The following is a 20,127-nucleotide window of genomic DNA, read 5'->3' as shown; positions in this document are numbered from 1 at the left end:
ATACAGCCTTGACGTAGTCCTTTTCCTATTTGGAACCAGTCTGTTGTTCCATGTCCAGTTCTAACTGTTGCTTCCTGACCTGCATGTAGGTTTCTCAAGAGGCAGGTCAGGTGGTCTGGTAGAAAGTATTACAGCATTATAATTACACTTTATTTACTTTTTAAATTTGTTTATTTATTTATTTTCCCTCCTCATCCCACCTTCTCCAGGTTGATGCAGAGCCCCTGTTCGAATTTTCTAAGTCATACAGCAAATTCCCATTGGCTATCTATTTTACATAATGTAATGTAAGTTTCCATGTTACTCTTTTCATACGTCTCACCCTCTTCTCCCCTCTCCCCATGCCCATAAGTCTATTCTCTATGTCTGTTTCTCCATTGCTGCCCTGTAAATATATTCTTCAGTACCATTTTTCTAGATTCCGTACATATCTGTTAGAATACGATATTTATCTTTCTCTTTCTGACTCACTTCACTCTGTATAATAGGTTCTAGGTTCAGCCACCTCATCAGAACTGACTCAAACGTGTTCTTTTCTATGGCTGAGTAATATTCCATTGTGTATACGTACTACGCTTTTTTATCCATTCATCTGTCAATGGACATCTAGGTGCTTCCATGCTCTAGCTATTGTAAATTATGCTGCAATGAACAATGGGATACAGGTGTCATTTTCACCTTTGATTTCCTCAAGGTATATGCCCAGGAGTAGGATTGCTGGGTCATGGTGGTTTTACTCCTAGTTTTTTTAAAGGAATCTCCACATGGTCTTCCATAGTGGATATATCAATTTACATTTCCACCAACAATGCAAGAGTGTTCTCTTTTCTCCATACTCTCTTCAGCAAGTATTGTTTGTAGACTTTGTTGATGGCCATTCTGACTGGTGTGAGGTGATATCTCATTGTGGTTTTGATTTGCATTTCTCCAATAATCAGCGATGTTGAGCATCTTTTCATGTGTTTGTTAGCCACCTGTATGTCTTCTTTGGAGAAATGTCTGTTTTGATCTTTTTCCTGCTTTTTGATTGGGTTGTTCATTTTTCTGGTTTTGAGTTATATGACCTGCTTGTATATTTTGGAAATTAATTCTTTGTCAGCTGCTTCATTTGCTATTATTTTCTCCCATTGTGAGGGTTGTCTTTTCACCTTGCTTATAGTTTCCTTTGCTGTGCAAAAGTTTTAAATTTAATCAGGTCCCACTTGTTTACTTTTGTTTTTATTTCAGTTACTCTAGGAGGTGGGTCCTAGAGGATCTTGCTTTGATTTATGTCATTGAGTGTTCTGCCTGTGTTTTCCTCTAAGAGTTTTATAGTTTCTGGTATTACATTTAGGTCTTTAATCCATTTTGAGTTTATCTTGGTGTATGGTGTTAGGAAGTGTTCTGATCTCATTCTTTTGCACGTAGCTGTCCAGTTTTCCCAGCACCATTTATTGAAGAGGCTGTCTTTGTCCCATTGTATATTCTTGTCTCCTTTGTCAAAAATAAGTTACCCATAGGTGATGGGTTTATTTCTGGGCTTTTGATCTTGTTCCATTGGTCTATATTTCTGTTTTTGTGCCAGTACCATACTGTCTTGATGACTGTAGATTTGTAGTATAATATGAAGTCGGGAAGGTTGATTCCTCCAGCTCCATTCTTCCTTCAGTCTTTCTCAAGAGTGCTTTGGCTATTCGGGGTCTTTTGTGTTTCCATATGAATTGTGAAATTTTTTGTTCTAGTTCTGTGAAAAATGGCATCGGTAATTTGATAGGGATCACATTGAATCTGTAGATTGTATTTGGTAGTATAGACATTTTCACAATATTGATTCTTCCTACCCAGGAAAATGGAATATCTCTCCATCTGTCTGTGTCATCTTTGATTTTTTTCATTAGTGTCTTATAATTTTCTGTGTACAGTCCTTTTGTCTCCTTAGGTAAGTTTATTCCTAGATATTTACTTGTTTTTGTCGCAATGGTGAGTGGCATTGATTCCTTAATTTCTCTTTCTGATTTTTCATTGTTAGTATATAGAAATGCAAGTGATTTCTGTGTATTGGTTTTGTATCCTGCAACTTTGCTAAATTCACTGATTAGCTCTAGTAATTTTCTAATACTATCTTTAGGGGTTTCTATGTACAGTATCATGTCATCTGCAAACAGTGAGAGCTTGACTTCTTCTTTTCCAATCTGGATTCCTTTTATTTCCTTTTCTTCTCTGATTGCTGTAGCTAGGACTTCCAGAACTATGTTGATTAATAGTGGTGGAAGTGGACACAGTTGTCTTGTCCCTGATCTTAGGGGGACTGCTTTCGTTTTTTCAACATTGAGAATAATGTTTGCTGTAAGCATATTATATATGGCCTTTACTATGTTGAGGTAGGTTCCTTCTATGCCCATTTTTTGAACAGTTTTAATCATAAATGGGTGCTGAATTTTGTCAAAGATTTTTTTCTGCATCTTTTGAGATGATCATATGACTTTTACCTTTCAATTTGTTAATATGGTGTATCACATCAATTGATTTGTGTATATTGAAGAATCTTTGCATTCCTGGAATAAACCCAAGTTGATCATGATACATGAGCTTTTTGATGTGTTGCTGAATTCTGTTTGCTAAAATTTTGTTGAGGATTTTTGCATCTATGTTCATCAGTGATATTGGATGCTAGTTTTCTTTTCTTGTGTTGTCTTTGTCTGGTTTTGGTATCAGGGTGATGGTGGCCTCATAGAATGAGTTTGGAAATGTTCCTTATTCTGCAATTTTTCTGAAAGAGTTTTAGAAGGACAGGTATTAGGTCTTTTCTAAATGTTTGATAGAATTCTCCTGTGAAGCCATCTGGTCCTGGGCTTCTGTTTTGGGGGAGATTTTTAATCACAGCTTCAATTTCAGTGCTTGTAATTGGGTTGTTCATGATTTCTACTTCTTGCTGGTTTAGTCTTGGAAGATTGAACTTTTCTAAGAATCTGTCCATTTCTTCCAGGTTATCTATTTTATTGCCATAGAGTTGTTCATAATAGTCTCTTCTATTCTTTTGTATTTCTGTATTGTCTGTTGTAACCTCTTCTTTTTCATTTCTAATTTTGTTGATTTGAGTCTTATTTTTCTTGATAAATCTGCCTAAAAGTTTGTCAATTTTGTTTATCTTCTCAAATAACCATTTTGGTTTTATTAATCTTTACTATTGTTTCTTTCATTTCTTTTTCATTTATTTCTGCTTGGATTTTTATGATTTCTTTCCTAAATTTATTTTTAACTAGATAATTGCTTTTCAATGTTGTGTTGGTTTATGTCAGACAACAACATGTATCAGCTATGATTATACATATATCCTCTCCCTCTTGAGCCTCGCTCCTGCACCCCTGCATCCCACCCTTCTAGGGTTGTAACAGAGCACTGGCTGAGCTCCCTGTGCTATACAGCATCTTCCCAGTAACTATCTATTTTACACATGGTAGTGTATATATATTAATGCTACTCTCAGTATGTTCTACTCTTCCCTTCCCCAACTGTGTCCACAAGTCCGTTCACTACATCTATGTCTCTATTCCTGTCCTGCAAATAGGTTTATCCACACCGTTTTTATAGATTCCATACATATGCATCAATATACAATATTTGTTTTTCTCTTTGTGATTTAATGCACTCTGTATAACAGCCTTCAGATTCATCCCCCTCATTTCAATGGAATCAAATTATTCCTTTTATGCCTGAGAAGAGGAACTAAAAAGCCTCTTGATGAAAGTGAAAGAGGAGAGTGAAAAAGTTGGCTTAAAGCTCAACATTCAGAAAACGAAGATCATGGCATCTGGTCCCATCACTTCATGAGAAATAGATGGGGAAACGGTGGAAACAGTGTCAGACTTTATTTTTTTGGGCTCCAAAATCACTGCAGATGGTGACTTCGGCCATGAAATTAAAAGACGCTTACTCCTTGGAAGGAAAGTTATGACCAACCTAGATAGCATGTTGAAAAGCAGAGACATTACTTTACCAACAAAGGTCCGTCTAGTCAAGGCTATGGTTTTTCCAGTGGTCATGTATGGGTGTGAGAGATGGACTGTGAAGAAAGCTGAGAGCCGAAGAATTGATGCTTTTGAACTGTGGTGTTGGAGAAGAGTCTTGAGAGTCCCTTGGACTGCAAGGAGATCCAACCAGTCCATTCTAAAGGAGATCAGCCCTGGGATTTCTTTGAAAGGAATGATGCTAAAGCTGAAACTCCAGTACTTTGGCCACCTGATGTGAAGAGTTGACTCATTCGAAAAGACTCTGATGCTGGGAGGGATTGGGGGCAGGAGGAAAAGGGGACAACAGAGGATGAGATGGCTGGATGGCATGACCGACTTGATGGACGTGAGTTTGAGTGAACTCCGGGAGATGGTGATGGACAGGGAAGCCCGGCGTGCTGCGATTCATGGAGTCGCAGAGAGTCAGACACGACTGAGTGACTGAACTGAAATGAACTGAACTGAACTGACCTGAATATTCCATTGTATATATGCACTGAAACTTCTTTACCATTCATCTGTTGATGGACATCTAGATTGTTTCCATGGCCTGGCTATTGTAAATAGTGTTGCAATGAACATTATGGTACAAGTATCTTACTGCATTACGTTTTTTTCAGGGTGTATGCCCAAGAGTGGGATTGCTGGATTATTGTTGCTGTTCAGTCGCTAAGTCTTGCCTGATTCTTTGCAACCCCATGGACTGTAGCATACCAGGTTTTCCTGTCCTTTGCTATCTCCCAGAACTTTCTCAAACTCATGTCCATTGAGTCGATGATGCCATCCAACCTTCTCATCCTCTGTCACCCCCTTCTCCTCCTGCCCACAATCTTGCCCACCATCAGGGTCTTTTCCAGTGAATCAGCTCTTCGCATCATGTGGCCAAAGTATTGGAGCTTCAGCTTCATGATCATTCCTTCCAATGAATATTCAGGATTGATTTCCTGGACTAAAGGAAATCCTTTAATCAGACTAAAGGAGATCCTTTTTTATCTCCTTGCTGTCCAACGGATTCGCAAGAGTCTTCTCCAGCACTGCAGTCCTAAAGAATCAATTCTTCAGTGCTCAGCCTTTTTTATGGTCCAATTCTCAAATCTGTACATGACTACTGAAAAAAGCATAGCTTTGACTGTATGAATATTTGTCGGCAAAAATGATGTCTCTGCTTATTAATATACCATCTAGGTTTATCATAGCTTTTCTTCCCAGGAGCAAGCATCTTTTAATTTCATGGCTGCAGTCACCGTCTTCAGTAATTTTGGAGCCCAAGAAAATGAAGTCTGTCACTGTTTCCATTTTCCCCTTGTCTATTTGCCATGAAGTGATGGAACTGGATGCCATGATCTTAGTGTTTAGAATGTTGAGTTTTAAGTTATAAGGTAGTTTTATTCCTAGTCCCCCTGTACCCCCCCCCCACCTAAGGAATCTCCATATTGTTCTCCTTAGTGGTTGTATTAATTTACATTCCCACCAGCAATGCCAGAGGGTTCCCTTTTCTCCACACCCTGTCCAGCATTTATTGTTTGTAGATTTTTTGATGATGGCCATTCTGACCAGTGTTAGTTGATACCTCTTTGTAGTTTTGATTTGCATTTCTCTAGTAATAAGCAATGTTGAGCATTATTTTCATGTGTTTATTTGCCATTTGTGGTGTCTTCTCAGGAGAAATGTCTGCTTAGGTCTTCTGTCCATTTTTTTATTGGATTGTTTGTTTCCCTGATATTGGGTTGCCTGAGCTGCTTGTATATTTTGGAGGTTAATCCTTTGTCAGTTGCTTCATTTGTAATCATTTTCTCCCATTCTGAGGGTTGTCTTTCATCTTATTTATAACTTCTTTTATTGTGCAAAGGCTTTCAGGTTTAATTAGGTCCCATTTGTTATCTCCTGGGGAAGGAAATGGCAACCCACTCCAGTATTCTTGGTTGGAAAATCGCATGGACAAAGGAGCCTGGTAGGCTACAGTTCATGGGGTCACAAAGAGTTGGACACGACTGAGTGACTTCACTTTCACTTATTGTGCAAAGGCTTTCAGGTTTAATTAGGTCACATTTGTTTACTTTTGTTTCTATTTCCATTACTCTATGAGGTAGGTCAAAGAGGATCTTGCTGCTCTTTATGTCAAAGAGTGTTCTATGTTTTCCTCTAGGAATTTCATAGTTTCTGTCCTTATATTTAGATCTTTAATTCACTTTGAATTTATTTTTGTGTATGGTGTTAGTACGTGTTCTACTTCCATCATTTTACATGTAGCTGTACAGTTTTACTAGCACCACTTACTGAAGCAGCTGCCTTTTCTCTATTGTATATTCTTGCCTGCTTTGTCAAAGATAAGTTCCCCATAGGTATGTGGGTTTATCTCTGAGCATTCTATCCTGTTCACTGAGGTACATTTCTATTTTCATGCCATAGTATCTTGATGACTGTAGTTTTGTAGGATAGCCTAAAGTCATGGGACCTGATTCCTCCAGCTCAATTTTTCTTTCTCAAAATTGCTTTGGGTATTTGGAGTCTTCTGTATTTCCACACAAATGGTAAAATTGTATTCTAGTTCTGTGGAAAATGCCATTGGTCATTTGATAGGGATTGCATTGAATCTGTGGATTGCTTTGGGTAGTATAGTCATTTTCACAATATTGATTCCTTCAACTCAAGAACGTGCTATATCTTTCCATCTGTTTATGTCATCATTGATTTCTTTCATCAATGTCTTATAATTTTCAGCATACAGGCTTTTTTCTCCTTAGGTTTATTCCTAGGTATTTTATTCTTTTTGTTGAAATGGTAATTGGGATTGTTTCCTCAATTTCTCTTTCTGATTTTTCATTGTTAGTGTTTAGGAATGCAAGGAATTTCTGTGTGTTAATTTTGTATCCTGCAGTGTTACTAAATTCATTGATTAGTTCTAGTAATTTTCTGATGGCATCTTTAGGGTTTTCTATGTATAGCATCATGTCATCTGCAACCAGTTAGAGTTTTACTTCTGTTTCAATCTGTATTCATTGTATATCTTTTTCTTCTCTGATTCCTATGGCTAGAGCTTCCGAATCTATACTTAATAATAGTGGTGAGAGTGGGCAGCCTTGTCTTATTCCTGATCTTAGAGAAAATGCTTTCAGTTTTTCACCTTTGAGAACAATGTTTGCTGTGGGTTTATCATATAGGACTTTATTATGTTGAGGTAGGTTCCTTTTATCCCCATATTCTGGAGAGTTTTTATCATAAATGAATGTTGAATTTTGTCAAATGCTTTTTTCTGCATCTGGTGAAATTATATGGTTTTATCATTCAGTTTCTTAATATGGTGTATCACATTGATTGATTTTTATATTTTGAAGAATCCTTGCATCTCTGGGATAAACCCCACTTGATCACCATATATGATCCTTTCAATGTGTTGTTGGAGTCTGTTTTTGACATGTTTATCAGTGATATTGGCCTGTAATATTTTTTTTTTTTTGGTGGTATCATTGTCTTGTTTTGGTATTCGGGTGATCATGGCCTCATATTAATTGAATGAGTTTGGGAGTATTCCTCCCTCTGCAATTTTTTGGAAGAGTTTGAGCAGAATACATGTTAGCTCTTCTCTAAACATTTGATAGAATGTGCCTGTGAAGCAATCCAGCCATGGGTTTTTGTTTTCTGGAAGATTTTTTTATTGCAGTTTCAATTCCAGTGCTTGTGATTGGTCTCTATATAATTTCTATTTCTTTCTGGTTCATACTTGGTGGGTTGTACATTTCTAAGACTACAACTACACTTTAGTGTATTATATGTAAAGGAAACTATAACTTGATTTAATATAGATATATTACATATATATTTATACCACAAATATATATATATTTATATAATATATAATTTAAATCTAATATATATATTATATATAAATACTTAATATATTAAACAAAATATGTTAAATATGAACCATAAGGGGCTCCCTGGAAGACTGACTTGAATTCTTTACAAGAATGAGAGAATTTGCAACATAGTAGTGTCATCTTGCTAAGAAGAGAAAATAGATTGGAACTTGGGATGACTGACATGGAACAATGTCCCTGGACACTCATCCTCAGTGCCCTTCTCCTTCCTTCTTGGTAGCTTAGCAAAAAGCAAGTTTGAGTTAGATCACAGGGAGAAGAGCTTGACATGGAGGTAGGCTCTGGTGTTCCCAGGGCAAAGATAGAAACACCTAGGACACTGTCCTTGTTTCTTAGTCGTCTGCCAGCTCCTGCCTCCCGTCTGTAAACACATAGGGGCGTGGGAAGTGGTTCCTCTGCTAGAAGCCCTCCTTGGTGAATGTCCTCCAGTCATGCCTGACCCGAATATGTTTCTATACAACTCAGGATATCCTGAGTGCTCTGCTCCTCATCTACTTGTAAAAGGCCAGCCTCAAACGTGACTTTAAATAACACAGCAGCCTGTGCATGTCAGTGTCTCTAAGGGAGGGCGAGGGTGAAGGGAATATTCACAGCCTGGGTGCTTTCCAGTAATATCTGCATCTCATCCACAATGTCACAGAACATGTCATGTGCTGGTATGATATGTGTCAGATACAGACACAAAGGAAGAGGGAAAGATGACCTGGAGCTTCCAAAATAGATGAGGAATAAGAGAGTTACAAAAGGACAGAAAACAAAATACTTGTGTAATGCTTTTACAGTAGAGAATTCATAGTTTAGAGTTTCCCTCGAAATATGAACTTTGAGGAAAAAGAGAGACATTTTGCAAGTTCAGAAATTCAGTTACTCCCAGCCCTGGGTCCTATAGCTTTCTAGTTAATTGTGATCACATGCTACTTGGGTCTGGGTCCCACTGCATCTATTAGAGCAGGATGAGGGTCCAGGACTTTTCCATTGATTCCACAGGGAGTAGGTAAATGCCTGCCCTACTGACTCTAGTAAACACGACTCTAGTAAATCATGGAAAATGCACAGCAGAGCATGAATGGACCTTGGAGATGATTCAACAGAGTTCATTTAACAGTTGAGACTGAGTAGATCAGGGAAAATATTTTGGCCAATTTGCAGTCTCCTATGAGGATGATCTGACTGCAGAAACACAGAGTGGATGACAAGGTCTCAGATACTCAGGAAGTTCAAGGTCTGGGTTGATTGGTTTCATTTCAGAAATGTCATTTAAGGTGTTTTCTAGAGATGAAACTTTTCAAGAGGTTACAAAGAAAGTGCACTCTGGTGGGCAGCTGGGCTTCTCATTTTCTACTCTAGTGCAAATCATTTCCGTGCACTTCAGGACACACAACCATTTCTCCCAGACTTACTCTTGACTCTGACAGGCTTAGGCTAGCTCCAGCCAGACTCTCTCACTCCTTCTCTCTTGCCTTTTCTTCCTGATTCCCTTTCTAATGGTTCCATGATTTAGCTTTTCTCTAAATCCCAAGCAACAGGGATGAAAAGGCCCATGTCCTCAAGTGTCTTTTTGTTCTGAGATATTTATATTTTAAAATTCTAACCCTTGAGAAAGATAAACTACAAGGTTTAGTCCAGTTTACCAGGTTTGCTGGTGTTTGTCTGGATGGGAATTGGCATCAAAACCCCATGGACTCTCAGTGGGACCTGGCCTTCCTGTCGATGCCATTTTTGCCCCTCAGTGACCACACACAGGAGGGCTAACAGGATGATGGGATTTCTGTTTCCTTCTCTACTATACTTTACCAGAGCTCATCAGTTGTGTTTAGGCTGGGAATATTTGTCAGTCAAAAGCTGACAATCAATATATAAGAAAAGATCACAGCTACCATGTTATTAATACCAATAAGAGGGGTGGGAATAAATGCATGAGAGGATTTAAGGTACACAGGCACAATATAATGACAAAATATTTCCATGTTTGTTCCTCCATAAATTGATTTCCATGTTTGTTTATATGTAATGATGTTTTTTTTGGCTCTAGTGTCCAAAGCCAAGGCAGTGTATTCTTAGTAAACCAGAGAAACTGCTTCTCCATAGAAACCTGCCTATAAATCAAGAATCTCCCTGCCCTACTGATTTCCCAGGGACCAGTCTGAGGCAGAAGCAGGATAAGTTTGCCCAGTGCTACCAAGGGTGACGGCCTTTCTGATTGACCTGCATGGCTGCCCCAGGGCCCAACTTCTAACTCTTATCCATCATTTGGCACCTCTTTGACCCAGACCATCTCAACAGGCCAGAAGCAAATTTCCCTCTCAGGAAGGGCACAGAAAAGCAGATCACGATGATAAATTTTATGATGTGGTTTACAGTTTACAAACCACTTAAAGTCCATTATTTTCCCTGAGCTGTTTTTTTTTAAATGGAGCAAAATTGCTTTACAATGTCATGTTGGTTTCTGCTATACAACAATGTGAATCAGACATAAACACAGACACACACACACACACACACACACACGGCTTCCCTGGTGGCTCAGATGGTAAAGAATATGCCTGAAATGTAGGAGGCCTGGGTTTGATCCCTGGGCCAGGAAGATCCCCTAAAGAATGGAATGGCTACCCACTCCAGTATTCTTGCCCAGGAAGTCCTGTGGATACACATATATCCACTCCCTCTTGAGCCTCAATCCTCCCACCCCATCCCACCCCTCTAGGAGGTCATAGAGCACCAGCTGAGCTCCCTGTGTTATACAGCAGCTTCCCAATATCTATTTTTCACATGGTCGTGTATATATGGCAATGCTACTTCCTCAATTAGTTCTACCCTCTCTTTCCCCTCCTTTCTCCACAAGTCTGTTCTCTACTCCTCTGATCTTAACAGCAGTTTTTTGTTTAGCTAAGGAATTGCTGTCCACTTCAAATCTCCTAGTTGTTGTTATTCATTGTTCAGTCACTCAGCTGTGTCTGACTCTTTGAGACCCCATGGATTGCAGCACGCCAGACTTCCCTGTTGAAGGAAAGTTGCATGGCTCAAGGTAACCTGGAATTAAAACTCCCTTCCAGGTCCTCCCAACCATTCTAGGCAAAACAAAGAACTCTCTCACCAGAAGGAAAAATAGACATTAGGTTGATTACGCCCAGCTCCAAGCCAGCCCAGCCTCTGGCCGATCTCCAGAACTCCTTGCCCCAGCTGTTTAAGAGGTAACTACTCCCAGCAACCTTGGAGAAGAGAAGGTCCCCTTAAGACAGCAGCTTTCTACATACATGCCTATATATACTTACTCTTTTTTTAGATAAGTGCAGCAGCTTGCTAATCTGACTTCTGCCCCTTCTCACCTCATTAAAGGTGATCTGTTCCTGTAGAATGCCAGTCTCATTTTTTTTCTGACCCTCGCCTACTCTAACTCCATACCTTACATTTTTGGTGCCTAAATCCGGGAGGTTGAGGTTCCTTCTCCTTCTTGGCCAGCTCTTCAGAGTGTGGAAGCCTGCTGAGCTCACTTTCCTGCCCGGGGTTTCAAGACCTCCTCGAGAGGACGCCCTGTGCCTTTGTGAGCAGTACAAATCCTGTGTAAGGGCTTTATTGGTTTTCCACATACCCCGAAGAATACTGGCCTCTCTCTCTCTCTCTTCCTGCTTTCTCTACACTCTCTTTTTCGTGAGACCGACCAACTCCAGGACAGAGGCCTTTTGCCATTTGACTGCTTTACATGCAATACTCCATTCAAGCTGGCCCCTAAATTAAGGTAAGATCCAATCCAGACAGTTTTCTAGAGGCACCCTAAAACTTAGTCCTCTCTGGGTTCCAGGGACCCCCAGCCTAGGGCCATTCTGTAGGTGACAGTGGGGGACACTCCACCTCCACATAGAGCTCTCTTTTCATAACTCCTATTGCGAATACAGGTGATGACTCGAGCTCCCAACAGGAGCCTCTGCTTGCCTTTCAATTATGGGGTCTGGCCAATCTGTCCCAAAGGATTCCCCTCTGGCCTGTGTTCTCAAAAATCTCAAGCCGCTCTCTCTCACTGAACTCAAAGCTAACTGCTTAAACCAACTCTGTATACAGATCTGGCCTCAATACCAATTAGACAGCCAAAACCACTGGCCTGAGTTCGGGACTTTCAATTTCAATATTTTATCAGATCTCACTAACTTCCTCAAATGGAATGGCAAAGGGTCGGAGGTACCATATGCCCAAGCCTTTTGGGCCCTTCGGAGCAGGCCTTCCCCATGCAAGAACTGCTCCACCCATGAGGTCCTTCTATGCACCTTGCCTACCAAAAAAAAAGGCTTGTCTTCTTCAACTAACCGCTGGTCACAACCTTCCACACTCCCAGAATTTGACCCAGTAGACGAGCCCCCTCCCTTCACCCCACCAACCCTCTCCTCCCCCCTCATCCAATTCACCTACTGACCCCAAAACCTCTCCTGACTCCCCCTCCCCTCTTCCCTCCCCTCCTGCCACAGGGTCACGTACCCAACATATGTTTCCCTTGAGAAAGGTAGTGGGGCCAGAGGGCCCCACCCGAGTCCACGTGCCATTTTCATTGTCAGATATGAGCCAGATAGAAGAAAAGTTAGGATCATTTTCTGAAAATCCTACCAGATACAGAAAAGATTCCCTGAGACTCTCCCAGGCCTATAACCTCACATGGAGTGACATATATTATATCCTAAATGCCACTCTCACCCCAGATGAAAAAGACTGTATATGTCAAGTGGCAAAAGCTCATGCTGATCATTTACATAACCAAGACTGGGATAGCACAATTGCGGATGAGGCGGTGCCTCAATTAGATCCCCACTGGACTTACCAGCCCAATGCTCCAGGTATCAAGAGACTCAATCATATGATTATTTTCTTCTAGAAGGAATGCAGAAAAATACTCATATCCATGTCAATTATGATAAAATCAGAGAAATCACCCAAGGGGCAGACAAAAATCCAGCCTTATTCTTGGCACGCCTCATAGAGACAGTCCAAAGCTAGATATCACCACCCCTGCTAGATTACTCTACCTTCATGTTCAATTCATCAGCCAGTCCGCCCCTGACATTAGACACAAGCTTCGACAACTAGAGAAGGGCCCTGATACCCCTCAAAGAGACCTTCTAGAAGTAGCCTTCAAGGTGTTTAATAATAGATAGGAAGAAGCTAAGAGAGAAAAAGACCATGAGAGAAAAGCTAAATATGCCCTTTTGGCGGCAGCAATTAAAGGAAGAGATCAGCCCGGCCCAATTAAGGGAAGAGATCAGCCCGGCCCAAGTCATCCCAGACTGGGACTTAAGACGACCCCCCTCCCCCTGCCCCCAGACCCTGCTTCCATTGCAACCAGTCAGGACACTGGGCAAAGTTATGCCCAAACCTGCAGCCCCCCACAAAAACATGCCCGACCTGTGGCCAGTGGGGACACTGGAGTATGGACTGTCCCCAGGGATGCCCTGACACCCCTGGAGAGGTTGCCACCTCCCAGACTTGGATAATGGAATGTCCATAGAGATGCCCTGGCACTCCTGAGGAGATCCCCACTTCTCCCCAAAACCCCAGCCCAACACTGTGAGAGTTTGTTCAATAATGGGGCCCAAGTTCCAGGCCCCCAGCCTGTGTCCCAGACATGAGCTTGGAACCTAGGGTAGATGGGGTAGTGGCCGGAAAGAAGACCTCATTTAGGGTAGACACTGGAGCCACTTTCTCTCTCCTAATTTCCTATTCTGGCCTAACTGAAGACTCAGAACTCACAATCAAGCTGGTCTCTGGAGTTCCCTTAAGGCCAAAAATCAGCCCTCCATTACTCCATCAGTTTAGAAAATCGACCCTCATACACTCATTCCTCATAATGCCTAAGTGCTCAATGGCACTCCTGGGGAGAGATCTATTATCCAAATTGGGAGTCTTTATTACCATAACCCCCCTCAATACAGTCTCTATATTCTGCATGCAGATGACACCTGGACTGTCCCTTTCCCTAACCCCTGACCTTCCCTTGGATCCACCCGCCTTAGACCCCCAAGTCTGGGACACTGATCACCCATCCATAGCCAAACATCATCCCCCAGTCCACATTACCCTAAAAGACCCCTCGACTATAATCACCCAACAACAGTACTCTCTCACCTCGGAGGCCCACAAGGGACTTAAGCCTATCATAGACCATCTTCTTCAAGCCTCTATCTTAATTCCTATACATTCACCACATGACACCCCTATTCTGGCAGTAAGAAAGTGACCAAACTCTTGGAGACTGGTCCAGGACCTGAAAAAAATCAGTGAGGCTATTATGCCAACATTCCCAGTAGTCCCTAATCCTTACACCTTTCTATCTGCCATGCCCCAACTGCAAGCCACTTCACAGTATTAGATCTCAAAGACGCCTTTTTCATTATCCCCCTCCACCACTCTCCCAACCCCTTTTCACCTTTACCTGGCAAGACCCTGAGACTCATATTTCTCAACAACTAACATAGACATGTCTCCTGTAGGGGTTCAGAGACAGCCCCCACTTTTTTGGACAGGCTTTACAAAAGGATCTACAGACACTCGACCTAGCCCCAAGTCATCTCTGTCAATATATAGATGACCTCCTCCTTTGTAGCCCAACCCAAAACTCTGTCTCCAACATACCGCTAAACTCCTTCGGGGCCCTGGGATCCTGGGGTTATCAGGTGTCCCAATCCAAGGCCCAAGTAGTACAGACAAACGTCACCTACCTGGTGCTCTCCATATCCCACCAACAAAGAACTATTCCCCCAGATAGAATCCAGGCCTTGATTAAATGTCCACTTCCAAAAACAAAAAGGGAACTCCTGTCTATACTTGGCCTCCTAAACTTTTTCTGTATCTGGATCCCTAACTTCTCCCTCCTTGCAAAGCTGCTCTATGAGGCTACTGAAGGATGTCCAGATGAGTCCCTCTTTAACCCCTCCTCGCTGGCCAATCCTATTCGCCAGCTCTCCCAGAGCCTCCTCCAAGTGCCAACTCTCCACCTGCCAGATCACACCAGATCATTCTTTCTCTTTGCCCATTCCAACCAAGGACAGGCCCTGGGACTTCTATGTCAGCAGGCTGGAGAGACCTGGTCTCCTATAGCCTATCTGTCAAAACAGCTTGACATGGTGACCAAGGGTGACCAAGGGTGGCCTCCTTGCATACAGGTCATGGCTGCTATTGCAGCCCTCATACCCGAAGCAAATAAACTCTCTAGACATGCCCCTTTAACAGTCTGTTCTCCACACACCTTCCGAGACTTACTATCACATCGGGCTTTCCTCTTCCTTCCCCCTTCCAGGGTGCAAGTCCTACATGCCTTTCTCCTCGACCCTCGGCTCTCATTCTCCCCCCACTCTCCCCTTAACCCCGTCAGCTTATTACCCACATCCTCTACAACAGACCCTCTGCTACATAGCTGCAGCCTAACAGTAGATCTTATCCAAAACTCCTTTCAACATTTAACAGATCAGCCCATCCTAGACCCAGACACCCCACACTGGTTCATTGATGGCAGCTCTCAAAAATCCCCACCCTTCGCAGAAAGATATGCCATCATCCAGGGGGACCTTTGTCACAATCACGGAACCCAGACAATTGAAGCTTCACCTCTGCCACCTCACACCACCTCCCAACAGGCAGAACTGATAGCTCTCACCAGAGCTGTAACTCTGGCTAAAAATCCAAGGGTTAACATCCACACAGACTCCAAATATGCCTATAACATACTTCACTCAAACATCCTAATATGGAGAGAGAGAGAGGTTTCCTAACCCAAAAGGGATCCCCCATTATTAATTCAGACCTAATCCACCAACTTCTAGAAGCAGCATTCTTACCAAACAAAGCTACCATCCTCCACTGTAGGAGACATCAAAAGGGAAGTCACATATCAGCCTACAACAGTGCTGCAGACCAGAAGACAAAAGAGATAGCCCTGTCCCATCCTTCCTTCCGGTCCCCTGTCATCTTGGCTCTGACTCCACCTGACCCTCCCACCACCAGAAAAATCCTCTCTTATCTACACTCACTCTTTCATTCCTCATCCAAGACACTGCAACATCTCCTCTGTAACCACTTCCCCATATCCACTGCTGACCAACAATATTTAGATAACCTTACCTGCTCCTGTCAAACATGTCAACATATTAATCTCAATTCCAACCTTAGACCTACCTCCTTTCCAACCCATCAAACGCAAGAGAGCCTCCCAGTGCAAGATTGGCAGATAGACTTTACTCATATGCCCCCGGTTCGGCGATTCAGATACCTCTTGGTCCTTGTGGACACTTTTTCGGGATGGGTAAAAACATTTCCCACTACAAACAAAAGAGCCCACATTGTGGCCCAAATCCTCCTCACATAAATTATCCCCAGGTTTGGCCTGCCTTCATCCCTACAGCCTGATAAGGGCCCGAAATTTACATCCAAGGTCACACAACAACTTGTCCAATTCTTACAGATACCCTGGAAATTTCACATTCCATATCATCCCCAGTCCTCAGGAAAGGTAGATAGGAAGAACAGAATAATCAAAGAAACTCTTACCAAATTAACCCTCGAGGTACATCTGGATTGGACTAAACTTTTGCAGATTGTTCTCCTCAGAGTGCGGGCTTTGCCCCAAAAGCCCCTGGGGCTGAGCCCCTTTGAGGTGATGTACAGAAGGCCCACGCTCCCTCTTGGACTCCCCGCTGAACCTCCTCCCATACCAAGCTTCCTACAGTCCCCTCTGCTGGCAGAACTCCACAATGCCCTCTGGAAATTCATCAACCACAACCTGCCTGCCCCTGACCCCCAAGTCCCCTTGCCCCATTTACAAATTAGAGTCATGGTCTATCTGTCAGATGATCCCCAGGGTGACCTAAACCCAAAGTGACAGGGACCATTCAAAATCATCCTGCTTACCCCAACTGCAGCTAAACTCGAGAAGGTCACCTCCTGGGTACACCTCTCTCACCTAAAATGGGTCACTTCTGATCCTGAGCTGCCCTCCTTAACTGAACCCTATCAGGTCTCCCTCACAGGACCTACCTCCTTAAAAGTCACCTGGCGACAACCTCTGTCAACCGTCCCAGAAGACACTGAATGACCTGGACTCTCTTCAAACTATAGCTGTTCCTGACCCAACAGCTCCAACCCTGATGTAATAGAAACATGCCTAGGCAAAAGCCTGCAGTTAACTCTTATCACGCTATTGAAATAGACAACCCACTTTGCCTGAGATGTCAGCCTTAGACAGATTAGTACAACTTCAAGCCAAAAAAAAAAAAAAAAAAAAAAGAGGGCAAACAGATCTTTTAAATCTTAAAGCAGAAAACTGTGAGATCTCTGTCTGTCTGGATATATATGTATGTCTCAGTGTATGTCTTTGTCTCTGGATAATATTGCTGAGGTTGATTTATAAATGAGCTAAACAACAGTTCATGGTTTCTGAAAGAAAGTAAGATGCATATTTTTACTAAAAAAGGTATAAGAAATAGAATTATATTTTATTAAGAGAAAAAGGAAGTATGGCTTATAGATGGCTGTTCTATGAATGGACAAATAAAGTGATGAATACAGAAGGTGTAAAAAAGGTTTGTAGCAAGTAGAAGAGAGTTTTGTGGATGATACAAGTTTCTTAAGACATTAAACTGCCTTTGCCAAACAAACAAAGAAAAAACCGCATATTTCTATCCCATTAGCCACTGGAGTCACCACCTGGGTACACCTCTCTCGCCTAAAATGGGTCACCTCTGATCCTGGGCTGCCCTCCTTAACTGACCCCTATCAGGTCTCTCTCACTGGGCCTACCTCCTTAAAAATCACCCGGCAACAACCTCTGTCAACCATCCAAGAAGACAATGAATAATCTGGACACTCTTCAACCTACAGCTGTTCCTGACCCAGCTACTACAAGACCTCTGGACCAGCGCCCCGACAGGAACCTCCTTCAAAGGCCTGACTACACTGGTGTCTCAACTGTGACTTCAGGGAACCTTCTACAATCTGACTCCAGAAGAAACTGATTTCTTTACTCTCATTCTCTACATCATTCTACATCCTAATGAGCACTGTTCCTCCTCAGATTCAAGCAACCACCAACTTGGGACCTTCTGCCCCTCGCCCTGACTGGTCTCTTCCCATCTCTCTAACTATAACTGGACTCTGAATCTCAGTCCTTGCTATAGGCCTAATAACTGTCTCCCCTCAGGACTGGTCACTTATCCTTCATCTTTCTGTTGGTATTGCCTATGTTGTTAGCTGTGTTCTACTCCTCTGCACTGCCTAACTAACAGAATCATGGCTCCTCTGTTCCTTATCCTTGCTGTGCTCCCCAGCCTTCTGGCTAGTCCCTGCCCCTGCTCAGACATTTATTCCTATGTTCATTCCTCATGTTATAATATGGCTCCAAGACCACGCACCATGAACCTCATGGGGAGAAACTCCAAACACCTATTCACTGTTAAAGTACAAAAGAGAGGAAGTTTCGTGAGTACCTGCCATAAGCCAAATGGAAAAAAACATATGTTTCTATCCCATTACCCACTGGGGGTACTCAGATGGGGGTGGGATACTAGATCAAAAAAAAAAAAAAATTAAAAAAAAAACAAGAACAAGTTATAAAGAACTTAATTTCCCAGTTACATGTGACCCCTGAGCCTTATAAATGCCTAGACCTCCTTTCCCAATTACAGTCTCCCCTAAAACCTCCCTCTGATAACCAACACCTTACCTGCCTTCTCAGCTCTTCTTTCCAATTCTTCCAGTACACACAACAAACATCCCAGTGTTGGATATACATATCACTATTTCCCTCACTGCACATAGCAATTCCTTTACCTTGAACCTGGCTGTCACAGAACAACTATACCTCCCCTTCTCAACAAAAAACCACACAACTTATTGGGCCAGTCTCTGACAATGTCTTACTCTCAGCCTCTTTAAACCTAACCTGTATCAACTACTCTAGTCCCAAGTACACTGGTCTTACAAACTCTGCTCCCTCCTTCTGTTCCACTTGGGTTCTCTGGAACAGCATAAATAATTGCACCAACCCAGGAATCTTCTTTCTCTGTGGGACCTATGCTATTCATGTCTGCCCCTTGACCCCCCTGGCCCTTGCATCTTGGTCTTCCTGACCCCGGGTCTAACATTCCTCAAAGAAGAAGTAAAACAAATAGTCTATCCCCAAGGAAAACTTTCCCTTGGAAAAGACAAGCTGTCATAGCCCCCCTCTTGATTGGGACTGACATAGCAGCAGCCCTAGGCACTGGGATTGGAGGCATCTTGATCTTGGCCCATTTTTACTACAAACTGTCCCAAGAACATAATGAGGATATGGAGCAAGTAGCAGAGTCCTTCGTTTCAGTCCAAAGACAAATTAACTCATTGGCTTCTGTGGCCCTACAAAATAGGTGAGCCCTGGACCTTCTCACCACAGAAAAGGGAGGGACCTGCCTTTCTCTAGGGGAAGACTGCTGTTATTTTGTTAACGAAACAGGCATAGTCCAGGGCAGAGTCAAAGAATTTAGAGACAGAATTGAATGCCACAGAAAAGAGTTACAAAACCTTTACACTTCCCAAAACTTGTTCCAACAGGCCCTCCTTTGATTACTCCCTTTCTTGGGACCATTGGTACTTATCATTTTCTTTGGATCCTGTCTCTTCAATCTCTTTCAAAGGTTTCTCTGAGAACGGAATTGGGCCATCTTTCAAGACCAAGTCCAGACTGTTCTTTTGCTTGAAACCCTGACAGCGAGAATAAAAAAATCAACACTACGGGCCTTAGACTTCCTTCCTCCCAGACTACAAGCCCGTGACCCTCATTTATCAGCACGAAGAAGCCCTGAACATTAACGGTGCCCACATCTCTTTCTCTTTTTATATATATTCCTTAAAGTCTGGAATGAAGGAAAGTTGCATGGCTCAAGGTAATCTGGAATTAAAACTCCCTTCCAGGTCCTCCCAACCATTCTAGGCAAAAAAAGAACCTCTCACCAGAAGGAAAAATAGACATTAGGTTGATTACACCCAGCTCCAAGCCAGCCCAGCCTCTGGCCGATCTCCAGAACTCCTTGCCCCAGCTATTTAAGAGGTAACTACTCCCAGCAACCTTGGAGAAGAACAAGCCCCCTTAAGACAGTAGCTTTCTACATACATGCCTATATATACTTACTCTTTTTTTAGATAAGTGCAGCAGCTTGCTAATCTGACTTCTGCCCCTTCTCACCTCATTAAAGGTGATCTGTTCCTGTAGAGTGCCAGTCTCATTCTTTTTCTGAACCTCGCCTACTCTAACT

This window comes from Budorcas taxicolor, chromosome 3 (assembly GCF_023091745.1).
Source record: "Budorcas taxicolor isolate Tak-1 chromosome 3, Takin1.1, whole genome shotgun sequence".
NCBI classification, from domain to species: Eukaryota; Metazoa; Chordata; class Mammalia; order Artiodactyla; family Bovidae; genus Budorcas; species Budorcas taxicolor.
This window is presented reverse-complemented; position numbering follows the sequence as displayed.